Below are 11,913 nucleotides of genomic sequence, written 5' to 3'. Positions count from 1 at the left end.
GTATCCATTCAAATGTTTACCTGAATTACTATAGACAGAGTTTTGTCCCGCCTGGTCCTGCAGCTCTTTAGCATCAAATAAACACAGAGATTTATATTAATTATAAACTGTTTAGCTTATGACTCAGGCTTCTTATTGGATAGCTCTCTTTTAATTATTAACCCATTTCTATTAATCTATGTATTGTCACGGGGCTGTGGCTTACCTGTAATTCATTATGTTCCTCCTTCAGTGGTTACATGACATCTCCCTGATGACTTCTTTCTTCCTTTCTCTCCCCATAATTTCCTCATCTGGTTAGCCCCACCTACCCTTCCTGCCTGGCTACTGGCCATTCAGTGTTTTATTCATCAACCAATAAGAGAAACATATATACAGAAGGACGTTCCCCCATCAGATTAGTAAGGGTGTGCCTGCTGCATGGTGCTCCCATGGGCCATACTTCATTTGCGCTGAGAATTATCCAGTGCACTACAGTATGTGCTTCACATTTTCCCAGAATTATACAACCTCCCCAGTGACACACTCCTCTAGCTGTCATCACTGAAATCATATCCTGCTGATGGCTCTGGGTCCACATTCCATCCACATCAATAAGATGAGTATTCGTTATCTGACATTATCAATCCCTCTGAGTATTGTCTTCAATATTGGGTTCTTAGAAAGCTTTTTTCTAGTCTTGATGTTCTCAGAAAATTTATGTTCCTCTGCTATATATCTACCATGAATTTTCTTACTGTAATTTAAATGGTTTTAAATTTTACATTTATTTGTGCACTTGTCTTGAAAAACATAGTTTCTATAGTTTTGGTCATTTTTTTTACCTTTGTAGGTATAGAGTCCTTGTGCATTTTGTCTAGCTAAGAAGACAGGTATTAATGATTTCTAAACTGAGAAGTGCTACAAAGGAGAAAATAAAAGCAGTCTTTAATCTGAGACCTGGAAGATAAGTAACAGCTGGAAAAGAGTGTTTGAAAAGTAGGATGTAGAGCTAAATAGAAAATTCTCAATAGAGGAATCTAAAATGGCTGAAAGACATTTAAGAAAGTGCTCAACATCCTTAGCCATCAGGGAAATGCAACTCCAAACAACTCTGAGATACCATCTTACACTGGTCAGAATGGATAAAATGAAAAACACCAATGACAGTCTATGCTGGAAAGGATGTGGAGAAATAGTAACACTCCTGTGATGCTGGTGGGAGTGCAAAATTGTATGACAACTTTGGAAATTAATATGGTCATTTCTCCAGAAAATGGGAATCAGTCTACCACAAGGTCCAGCAATTCCTCTCCTGGGCATAAACCCAAAGAATGCACATTCATAAAACAAGGACATATGTTCAGCCATGTTCATAGCAGCATTGTTTGTAATAGCTAGAACCTGGAAGCAACCTAGATGACCCTCAACTGAAGAATGGATAGAGAAAATGTGGTACATTACAAAATGGAGTACTACTCAGAGGGGGAAAAAACCCAATGGAATCTTGAAATTTTCAGGCAAATGAATGGAACTAGAAGAAACCATCCTGAGTGAGGTAACCCAGTCACAAAAAGACAAACATAGTATGTACTCACTCATATATGGAGTTTAGATATAGAGAAAAGGGTTACCAGCCTACAGCCCATACTGCCAGAGACACTAGGAAACAAGGAGGACCCCAAGAGGGGGAAGGGGACAAGAACCCCTGAGCAAATTGGGAGCACAGGGGGGGACACGGAGGAGGGGAGTGGGCAGGGGAGAGTTAGTTATTAGAGTAATCACCTTATTTTCTAGTAGACTAAGATACATATAAATGTTATAATATATATATATAAATGTTATATGATCTATAAAACTTTAGAACCAGCAAACATATTACTTATCATGTAAATCACCTCTCTATTTCTTTTTTGTTATTGTTTTGTCTTTTAGACAGGGGCTCGAATAATCCAGGCTGGCCTCAAGTTCACCATAAAGCCAACATTGACCATGAATTCTTGATTTTCCTGTCTCTGCCTCCTGAATCTGACTGTTGGTATATTCATGCTGGAATATACATGAGCACCACACTACTCGAAGTTTGTAGTCATTTACTGTTGTTTGTTTGAGATGGGTCTCACGGGCCTCAAAGCTATGGTAATTTTCTTGCTTCTAGAGTGCTGGGATTACAGATATGGACCACAACGCCCAGTTCTATCCACTAATCTCATGTACACAAAAGTTTAGTTATGGGAAAATTAATTTATCTGTCCAAGGTAATAAAAACTGCAGTTGCAGATCAAGGATTCCACGGAACACAGTCTCCAATTCTTAGTGTATACTTCAGTCTTATAAATCAAGACTGTCAGCTACATGTTCATATTTATAAATAATTTCCAACTTCATAGCTTGATTTTTTTGTTTCTGCAGAAAGCAAAAAAGTGAAAAATAATCAATACCAGTGAGATGGGAAAAATATAATTTGGTGATCAATAAAAAAGCAATGACAGATTTGACTTTTCGTTGTGAATATTCTGGCTGTCATATTACTCCTATGTGTCCCCTGCATATTTTGGACTCATATTCCATTAGCGAACTGAATAGTGAATATCAGCACTCAAAATTATCATAGAACTGTATATTTTTCTTATCTAAATTAAGTTTGTGTGAGTAGGGCTGTTGGAAGATATTTTAGCATGACCCCATACTATCTGAAAGAATTTCATCTTCTTTCTCTTTCTCTCTCTCTCTGTACACACACACACACACACACACACACACACACACACACACACACACACAGGAGTTTAATTTATCCTGGCTGGGATAGCTATAATCCAAGGATGACCTTAGATTTTATTTTTTAACTCCCAAATCCTGGGATATTCTATCATTTTGAAAGCACTTGCTAAGAAGCAAATATTCACATTTAACAAAAACTTAACCTATTTATGCTATTGTTTTAATTTGGTGTTAAAATCAATCATTAAGTACTAGGAAAAATGCAAATTAGTAGAATTTTAAATTTATGTATAATAGATAGGAATAATATTAGCTGCAGCTGATGAGAAGAGGGGCAGCTCTCCCACTCTTACAACCTTAGGGTCAGCTCTCCCACTCTTACAACCTTAGGGTCAGCTCTCCCATCTGAGGTGGGGGTGGAGGTGTGGGGGTTCGGGGGTGTGGGGGTTTGTGTATCTCTCCCCTACCCATGTGGCCACATGAGATATGCCTTATTCAATTCAAAACTCACTTCCACAGCAATAGATATACAACAGCTAGGAGTCATAATTCAAATTCATGGAAAAATATTTGAATCTTACAACCACCATTTCTTTACTATTGCTATATGAAATTAATGAAATAAATTTAGATATATGGCAATACCAGACAATAAGGTAAGTGTTAGATATATAAGATTTGGATACAGTCTTTGATATACTGGTAAACTAAAGTGTGATGTAAACGCTAGAAAGTTAGTATGGTTGTTTGTCTCTTTTTTGTCATCAATCTATGGTTTCACAATGAAGTTATAAATGTTGAAAAACAGACCAAGTTACTATAGCAGTAAAAATATCCCATAAACACAGTTTTACTACATCAAGGTGATAGCTTTGTCTCCTGTCATATTGTAGTCCACCAGGCCATGCAAGTAGTCCACCAGCCCTTTCTAAGACTTTGCTGTAGGCAGTCAGTCATTTGGGAATCTGTTTTTCTGTGTCTTTGGAAATGTGACTCCTCTTCCATTTGTAGATCATCGACATAGTTTCTTTTTCCAGTCTGTGGGAGGACATATGAAGAGGAAAGTAAGATGAAGTAATTCCTCCTTGAATGTCTGTAATTACAAAGCTTTCTATATCATTTCTACTATTACATATCCAATCAAATTGCTCCCACCTCCAAGGCTGGTTGAAAAATGTGGAATTTGGTGGGGTAGTAATAAACTCAGGTAAGCCTCTGGTATTCTACTAGATAGTTGACTAGGGAGCATGAGTAACCACAGAGAGTTTTATGTTTCTGTCAGTTTGTACTTCTAAGTATACAGGTGTCTGTGCTTTTCTTCTTCTGTCCCAAATACTCTTATGTCTTCTTCAATGACGCGCACATAAAAATTCATTTAATTACCACCTCAGTTGAAAAACACAAATGGAGCCGGGCGTTGGTGGCACACGCCTTTAATCCCAGCACTCGGGAGGCAGAGGAAGGCGGATCTCTGTGATCTTGAGGCCAGCCTGGTCTACAAGAGCTAGTTTGAGGATAGCCTCCAAAGCCACAGAGAAACCTTGTCTTGAAAAACCACAAAAAAAAGAAAAAGAAAAAAATGAAGTTAAATATAGTCTTTTCCATCAAGCTTGGAAGTCATTCTTTATGATCTAGGGTCAACCAGACACAAGTTACAAGGGTACTCTGGCCCTGATAATTACTATAGGAGTACTGGATTAAATGCAATGAAAGTACCCATGTTAGAAATGTAAAAAAGTGTAATCACACAGGAGATTGTGGACCACATTAGATATTCAACTCTTGTGAATATGTGTAACCTTGCTGGTGGGAGTAGCTCATCTGGTTTAACCAAGCTTTACTTCCTCTCCTGGTGTTTCCATCAATTCCTACTCACCCACTCCCCAGCTTTGCCTACATGCACTTGCCTTTCTTGCTGTTTGCAAAAGGGTCAGTACTCTCCTAACTTAATGCTGTATTTATTATAACAACATTTTGGATAAACTTGTAAACAGCACCCAGCGCAGCCAAATATATAACATTTCAAATATTTTGTTCTGTGTCATAATGTTTTCAATATCATGAAGCATCACTCTCTAGCCTGCCTCTATCTCCCCAGCACCTAGTATGCTGAATTAATAGCGTTGAGACACATGGTCCTCTAATTGAAGTATGTGAGTCCTAGGTTTCAGGAATGCACAGTCATCATCACTTTAGTACCGTGGCTTTCTGCTGATTATTACATAAGTGCCTGATTTCCAGGGACAAATTTCTTTACATCATTTCGAACATAATTCATTGTGGTTGATTCTCTTCCCCACTGTTACTCTGTTCACAACTCTCCAACACCTTCCCTTTTCTTCTATAGGTTTTTGCTCTATATTGCCCTCTTCCACTTCCATATATCATGTGTTTTATTGTCTTTTCATTCCTTCTCTTAAAGTCTCTTTTTTTTCTTGCTATATGACCCCTTATCTAGTTTCATTGTCTTTAATAAGAATATCTGCTACTGTCTAGGTACACATATTTAACATTTAGAAACTGAGATCTTTATATGAAGGGCAGCATATAGTATTTGTCTTTCAAAGTCTAGATAACACTCCTTAATATAACATAGTATAGTTCCATATAGTCCATATATTTTCCTGAAAATTTCATGATGTTGCCTTTTCTTTTTCTTATTGTTTTTTTTGGGGGGGTTTCATGATAGGGTTCCTCTGTGGCCCTGGCTGTCCTGGAAGTTGCTTTGTATACTAGGCTGGCCTCAAACTCACAGAGATACACCTACCAGTGCTTCTTGAATGCTGGAATTAAAGACATGTGCCACCACTGCCTGGAATGTTTCTTTTCGTTATTATAGAACAATACTACTTTGTGTATGTGTGCTGAGTTTTTATTATCTATTGATGGATATCCAGGCTGCTTTTAGGGTCTTATATTTACGGTAATAATATATATGTACAAAACCACAAGCTTAGATACAGTACCCTGAATAAAGCAGATGAGCATATAGTTGGGGCAGATATGACTCACTTTAATATCCTATTTATTAGTTATTTTATCATAATACCTTTTAATCCATGTTTCAAGGATACTCCTAGCCTGTGGAAATGTCAGTTTTCATGTTTGCTTGTCTACTCCATCACTTTATTTCCCAACTTGTAACCTAACAAGTTCTAAATTAAATCCTTTGACGTACTCTGAATAACTAGAGTACAATTCAATGAGTTTGTATTTAGGGAACACTCCAACTTTGCTTTATGTTTGAGGTAGTTGCACATTTGTTTATAGCTTATTTTAATCACTAAGTATACATCAGACTCTCAGTACAGAAGAAAAAATCTTGCTCTCAAAATATTTGCATCCTAAGAAGGGAAACTACCTAGAAATTACATCAGGAAATACAGTCAAATTAAGTGCTTAGAGGACACAGCATCACAACAGACATGGATTCATGAGGAGGCTTCTGATCCTACTGCGTGAGGGCCCTGAGGGTTTCTATGAGGAAAAGATACTTTATCAGTATTTAAAAATTCAACAAACATCATCAAATTGATTTATCATGAAGGAAGAATAGCATGGATGGATATGTGAGAAAACAGGATATGTTTGGAGGATAGAAGAAACTAAAGAGGCAGTATGGACAGAAATATATCATTGTGAAAGAATTATTGGAATAAAATTTTAGTAAGACTTTTTTCCTGACTTTCATTTCTTTTACTCAAAGCAATTTATGAGTATCTACTCACATTCCCAGCTGTGAGCTAGACTCTAGGGTAAACAGAATAGAATATAAATAGTCATAGTGCCTATCTTTGGGGGAACTTATAACTTGGGAAGGAAATGAACATTAATCAAAGACACTCATCAACAAGTATATTAACTTATGGCATCAGGCTATGGAAAGGCCCAGGACATGAGGAAGTTTGCTGACCTCAAAGAGCTAAAAGGGAGCTGCAGTTTTCGTCATAAATCTAATGGAAACTATGATGCTATCCAGGGCCTTTTCACATTGTCCTATTGTTTGAGGCAACATCTTTGTACATATATAGACTATATTGAACTCAAACTTGTCATCCTTCTTGCCTACTGAGATGACAAGTATCTATCACATACCTGGGCAAATTGTGATAATGTTATGATTCTAAAAATCTTATCATTTAACATGGGTTGTAATGATTTCGGCTTCATAGTTCCATGATATTTTCAGAAAGTGACACTTAGAAAGTAAAAGGATACTGGATCATCTTACCTTCTAAGCATTTCAAAGTTGTCCAAGTGTGCAACCAGAAATGTGGAATTAGGTGCTATGAATATTTTGTGGCTTTTGGAAATTTTCTGTTTGGAACATTAAAAAATAGCATTCCATAAGCATTCAGGAATTTTTCAGTCAATAGATGTGTTTAGGAGAAACAATACACCAAACAGGACAAATGTACTATGAACAATAGACCCAGCTGTCTTCTGAGAATATGCACTATATTGGCAACATTAAGGCCAATTGGCACATCTCTACACATCTGGAACAACTGTGAAGACTGCCAGCCACAGTCATACTTGTGGTCTAAAGCAACAGAACTGAGAACACATGGAACTTCTTGCTCAATAATGATGAAATGGTGAAGAGGGAGAAGCAGGAATATTTGACTCTGTGAATATACTACTTAGTGCTGTGGCATCATGGATCAATGGTTATTGTTCACATGCCTCAGTTTGCTCATGTGCTAATTGAAGATGGAGAATGTTCCCCCAATTTTATGGAAGACACTTTGGGATGATATTTTAAAGGATCAGAAATGTATTGAGAAATAACCAAAAGAAAAAGAAATTTTAGTTTCTACTCATGTTGAAGATGATCAATATTTGTAGATGGTATGTTTGTTGTTGGATTTGAAAAGTTTCTCTAATTGCAGAATGTTTTGGTTAGTCTGTATTAGCAATTAAGATTATTCATTTTCTTATTTTGTAACAACTCAATGGGTGTATTATTGTGGCACAAATATTTATAGGTTTTATATACGTAAATTGATGTTTAGTTCTTAATTATACATTGAAACAATAATCATTTTGTTAATTGTATTGGTTTATGAACTCCAGGAAGTTTGCACAAGTCTTTGCTAAAAGGCAATTCCAACAAAAATGTGTTATTATTCAGTTTTAGTCAAGTCTTTTTGACTGAATTTTCCCCCTTGGAATTGGTTAACTTGCCTTCACATTGTAAGACTTGTTTTTCTGCATAGCATCCGGTCCTCTAGGGCATGAGAGCCTCTCCAACATCTCTGTTCCTTCAGGAGCTGCCATAGCCTTGTGAGTGCACAGGGACATTCCTGAGAGACTGAGTCACATGGTGGTCTGCACTTGTTTTGTATAGAAATGACAGTGAGTCACTGTCTGGAACTCGTCCCCACTCTTCAAAAGACTCCAGGCTACTTTTCTCTGGTTCTTTAATGGGTGACCTTCCTTGCCAAGGGCCTTGGGGATAAGGTAAGGTTTCCTACATTTTTATCCTGTCAGTTGCTCAAAGGTCATGGATTTTCTATCAGTTGCACAGCAACTGGAATGGGCTTTTCCTTGTTTCTCCATTTTTTTGTTTCTTGGAAAAACACACAGACCATCTTCCTTTTGAGTTTTAATACTACTGTTCCTTGGCAATCAGACATTTGTTAACAAAGGCAGTAAACTTAAGAATTCTTTTCTGCTCTATCAATCATACTTCTAACATGTAATTTGTGGGTTCCTAAAAGAAATGCTGTTTAGAAGTGCTACGTTTTTATTCCTTAAAGTGGATTTCTTCAAAAGTCAAAATATAAGGCTAGCATCTTCAGTCCAAGGAGAAAGAGAAAAAAAAAAGGAAAAAGAAAATTAACATCAATTAATTTAAGTGCAATAATAGCAGACTGAGTAACAGCTGCCCCTAAAACAACTGGTATCTATTCCTGGAGCCCTCAAATGTTATTTTAGAAAGAAAAAATGCTTTTGCAGTTATGATTTAATTAAAGATCTTGACATGAGAACATTATATAGTTGAGTTCTAGATACAATCACAATGTGTCTTTAGAGCACAGAGACTAATGGCAGTTGAGTGAAAGGAGAATACAATGAACATGGAGGCACAGACAAGGGCCAGACATGCACAAGTCGAAGTTTACTGCTAGCTACTAGAAGCCGGAGTGATAAGGAGCAGATCTTCTCTGACACCTCAGTCAATAGTCCTGTCAACATCTTGGTCTTGACTGGGTAGCCCTGACTTCAGATCTCTGAACTTCAGAAGTATTTGGGAACACATTTTGACAGTTTGAAATGGAAAGTTCTGCAGTAATTTGTAGCAATGACAGCAGGAAAATGAATGCCATAGTCCACTTGTCACAGATGCCTCATTTAACTTGTAGGAAAGGTGACAACCACATGGAGGTGTATACTTTTCTATTCACCCTTACGTGGTTGTTAATTATCAAGATGAGCAAAGACTTTCTTACTTTACTTTCTTACTTTACACATGTTACACTTGATAAAATGGAGTTTAAGAAAGGCATAGGGTGAACGATGCTATGAATAATGTGAATCATTCATCCATTTAATAAACATTTAAAAAATCCATTTAGTATGTCAAGATTTGTGCCAAGACCTGTATTAAAACTGAGTAAGACAGGGTATTTATTTTTAGCAAGCCTAGTTTATTAGTAGAGATAAAAACTTACATGACTAAAACTAATGTTGTGGAAAATACACAATGTATTGTGAATGCACCAAGGTCACACATCTAAATGAATCTGTGTGTTCATAGATGCTGTTGAATCAAAGCTGTATGCTCCTTTGCCTAGACAGAAAGCAGTAGTACGGCCCGATGAATAAACTTAACCCATTTTCCCATGTAGTCCTCCACTGAGGACATTAAGCAGTGGCTACTGAGTTTACCAAGGAGGATATAATAACTCAAGAACATCTGTAAAGACAGGTTTGCTAGGACACATCTGCAATCTCAACACTCAGGAAGCTCAGTCAGGAAGATTGAAGCAAAATAGAGGTCTTTCAGAGCCACATAGTAAGACTATATTTCAAAAGCCAAAGGAAAAAAAAGTCAAACAAACATAGAAATCTCTAGTCATGAAACATTTTATGACTGTCATGCTGGAAGTATGTCAGTCAAAAATCAAAGGTATTTATCACTTGAGTTTTTCTAATGAAATCTTTAACTGGAAAAATGTGATTTTCATCATATTTAAGACACACTGATGACTGATGGAGCTATAGAACTCCCTTTTCATTATTACATGAATGCACGTGTGTGTGTGTGTGTGTGTGTGTGTCTGTCTGTCTGTCTGTCTGTCTGCCTGTGTGTGTGTGTGTGTGTGTGCTTCTGTGTGTCTGTGAAGGACTGAGGTTGCTGTCTTTCTTGATTGCTCCCAACTGCTTTTATTTTCAAAGCCAAACTTTGTCTAACTTTATTAAACATACCTTTCACAAATAATTATGTTTTTTCAGGCTATACATGGGCAGACAAACATTAACAGTATTTAAGCACTTTCAAACTCCCTTCTTTGGTGGACTATCAAAATCATAAAGACACTATAAAATCCAATGGAATCAATAATTGATATCTGAACAGAAGTTCAGAACGAAGGCAGAAATTTCAGCTAAGCCTGTTCAGCAACTTTTCAGAAGTTTCGAAGTTACTCTGGACTTTCAGGGAAGGAAATGTAAGAAGAACTGCCAATCTGAAAAACCATAGTCTTTTAGAAAAGGAACTGCTATTTTTTGAGGAATATCATTTAAATAATGTCCCTGCAAAACTCTATCACTTAACACACTTGTAAAAACAATTTTAGGGGGTCAGGTCCAAACAGGTATCTTGTTTAATGACAAAGAGTGAGGAGGATTTGAAAACAAACTTTTAGTTTTCCTACATCACAAAGTATTTTGTGCTAAGGTCGTCAGATATATGAGCATCAGAGAATCCCCTCCTGGGAGACAAGAAGAAGCCTTGAAAACAAAGGGAATGAGACATTGCCCTCATTATCACTACAGCTTGGTAGACATTTTGTTAGCAACATGTTTCCAACCCTGCAAGCAATGAAGTGTGTTCTGTGTGTTAACAACATTGCTTAAGACAAACCAGCAAATCAAAATACTACATTTATATAAAACTTGATAATAATAGTATTTCAAACTCTACAGTCAGCAGAAGCACACAGTTACCAAAATTTCAGACAGTTCCCTTGGCACCTCAAGACACTAGGCTTTCTGTGATGTTCATCTTTTGTATCTCCATTTTCTACAGGGCTGTTCCCATCCTTGCCAATATCAGCTTCCCTCTTTTCCCTTGGGACACCTTCTATCTCTTCTCTGCAGTGGCCTTTTCAGGCTTAGGCTCTGGATTTGGAAGAGCAAGTTTAGTAGATAATCTCAATGATCGCCCAGACTCAGTTTTCACTTGGGGACTTTGTCTCCTCTAGCATTCTCTGCACACTTTTTTTTTGGGCATGGTTGTAGAAACAGTTAAGTGTTGACTTAGAGGATGCAGTGGCCTCTGGCATTGAACATTCTCACTTCGTCAAGACACTACTCTTGCATCATATTGTTTAAAGAAAGGGTTGCTCATTGAACTAGAGCTCACTGCTCACTGGGCTAAACACAGTGGCCAGTAAACCTGAGGGATATTCCTGCCTCTGCCTCCCCAGTGTTGGGATTACAAATCTAGGTTCCATTTGTAGTTTTTTACAAAGATGTTGGAGTTGGAACTCAAGTATTCATGCTTTGGCAAACATGTTACTGACAGCTATTTCTCCAGTCCTTCATAATCTTTGAGCAAAGTCTTTGCTAGTTCTAGATATGCACCAGCTACTTGCATTGAATTTTCTGGCTTAGAGACATTTTTATTGCAAAAATGATCAATGAGTGTTCTCATGTAACACATTGGTAATTCTGCCCTATGGGGATGGCTTGCTGTTGTACTATTTGTTTCATTGCAAGTTAATAAAGTACTTTGATTCTATAGTCTCAAAGTAAAAGAAGTGAATTGCCATCAGCTTTTGTATGCAGCATTCTCTTGCTTACAAGTTGAGTACTGGCTACTCTGTTTCTATAATTAATATAAGTAAAAGCCTGCTTTGGCTTTTGTTTCTTAATCTCTAGAGAAGGCAAATCTCCATAAAGTGTTCCTACGAGAAATATAAAGGTCTGAAATTTAGCAGGAGAATGTTTACATTTGCATGGTCTTCCAAAAATTATGTC

Source organism: Mesocricetus auratus, unplaced genomic scaffold (assembly GCF_017639785.1).
Source record: "Mesocricetus auratus isolate SY011 unplaced genomic scaffold, BCM_Maur_2.0 Super-Scaffold_4256, whole genome shotgun sequence".
Classification (NCBI taxonomy): domain Eukaryota; kingdom Metazoa; phylum Chordata; class Mammalia; order Rodentia; family Cricetidae; genus Mesocricetus; species Mesocricetus auratus.
This window is presented reverse-complemented; position numbering follows the sequence as displayed.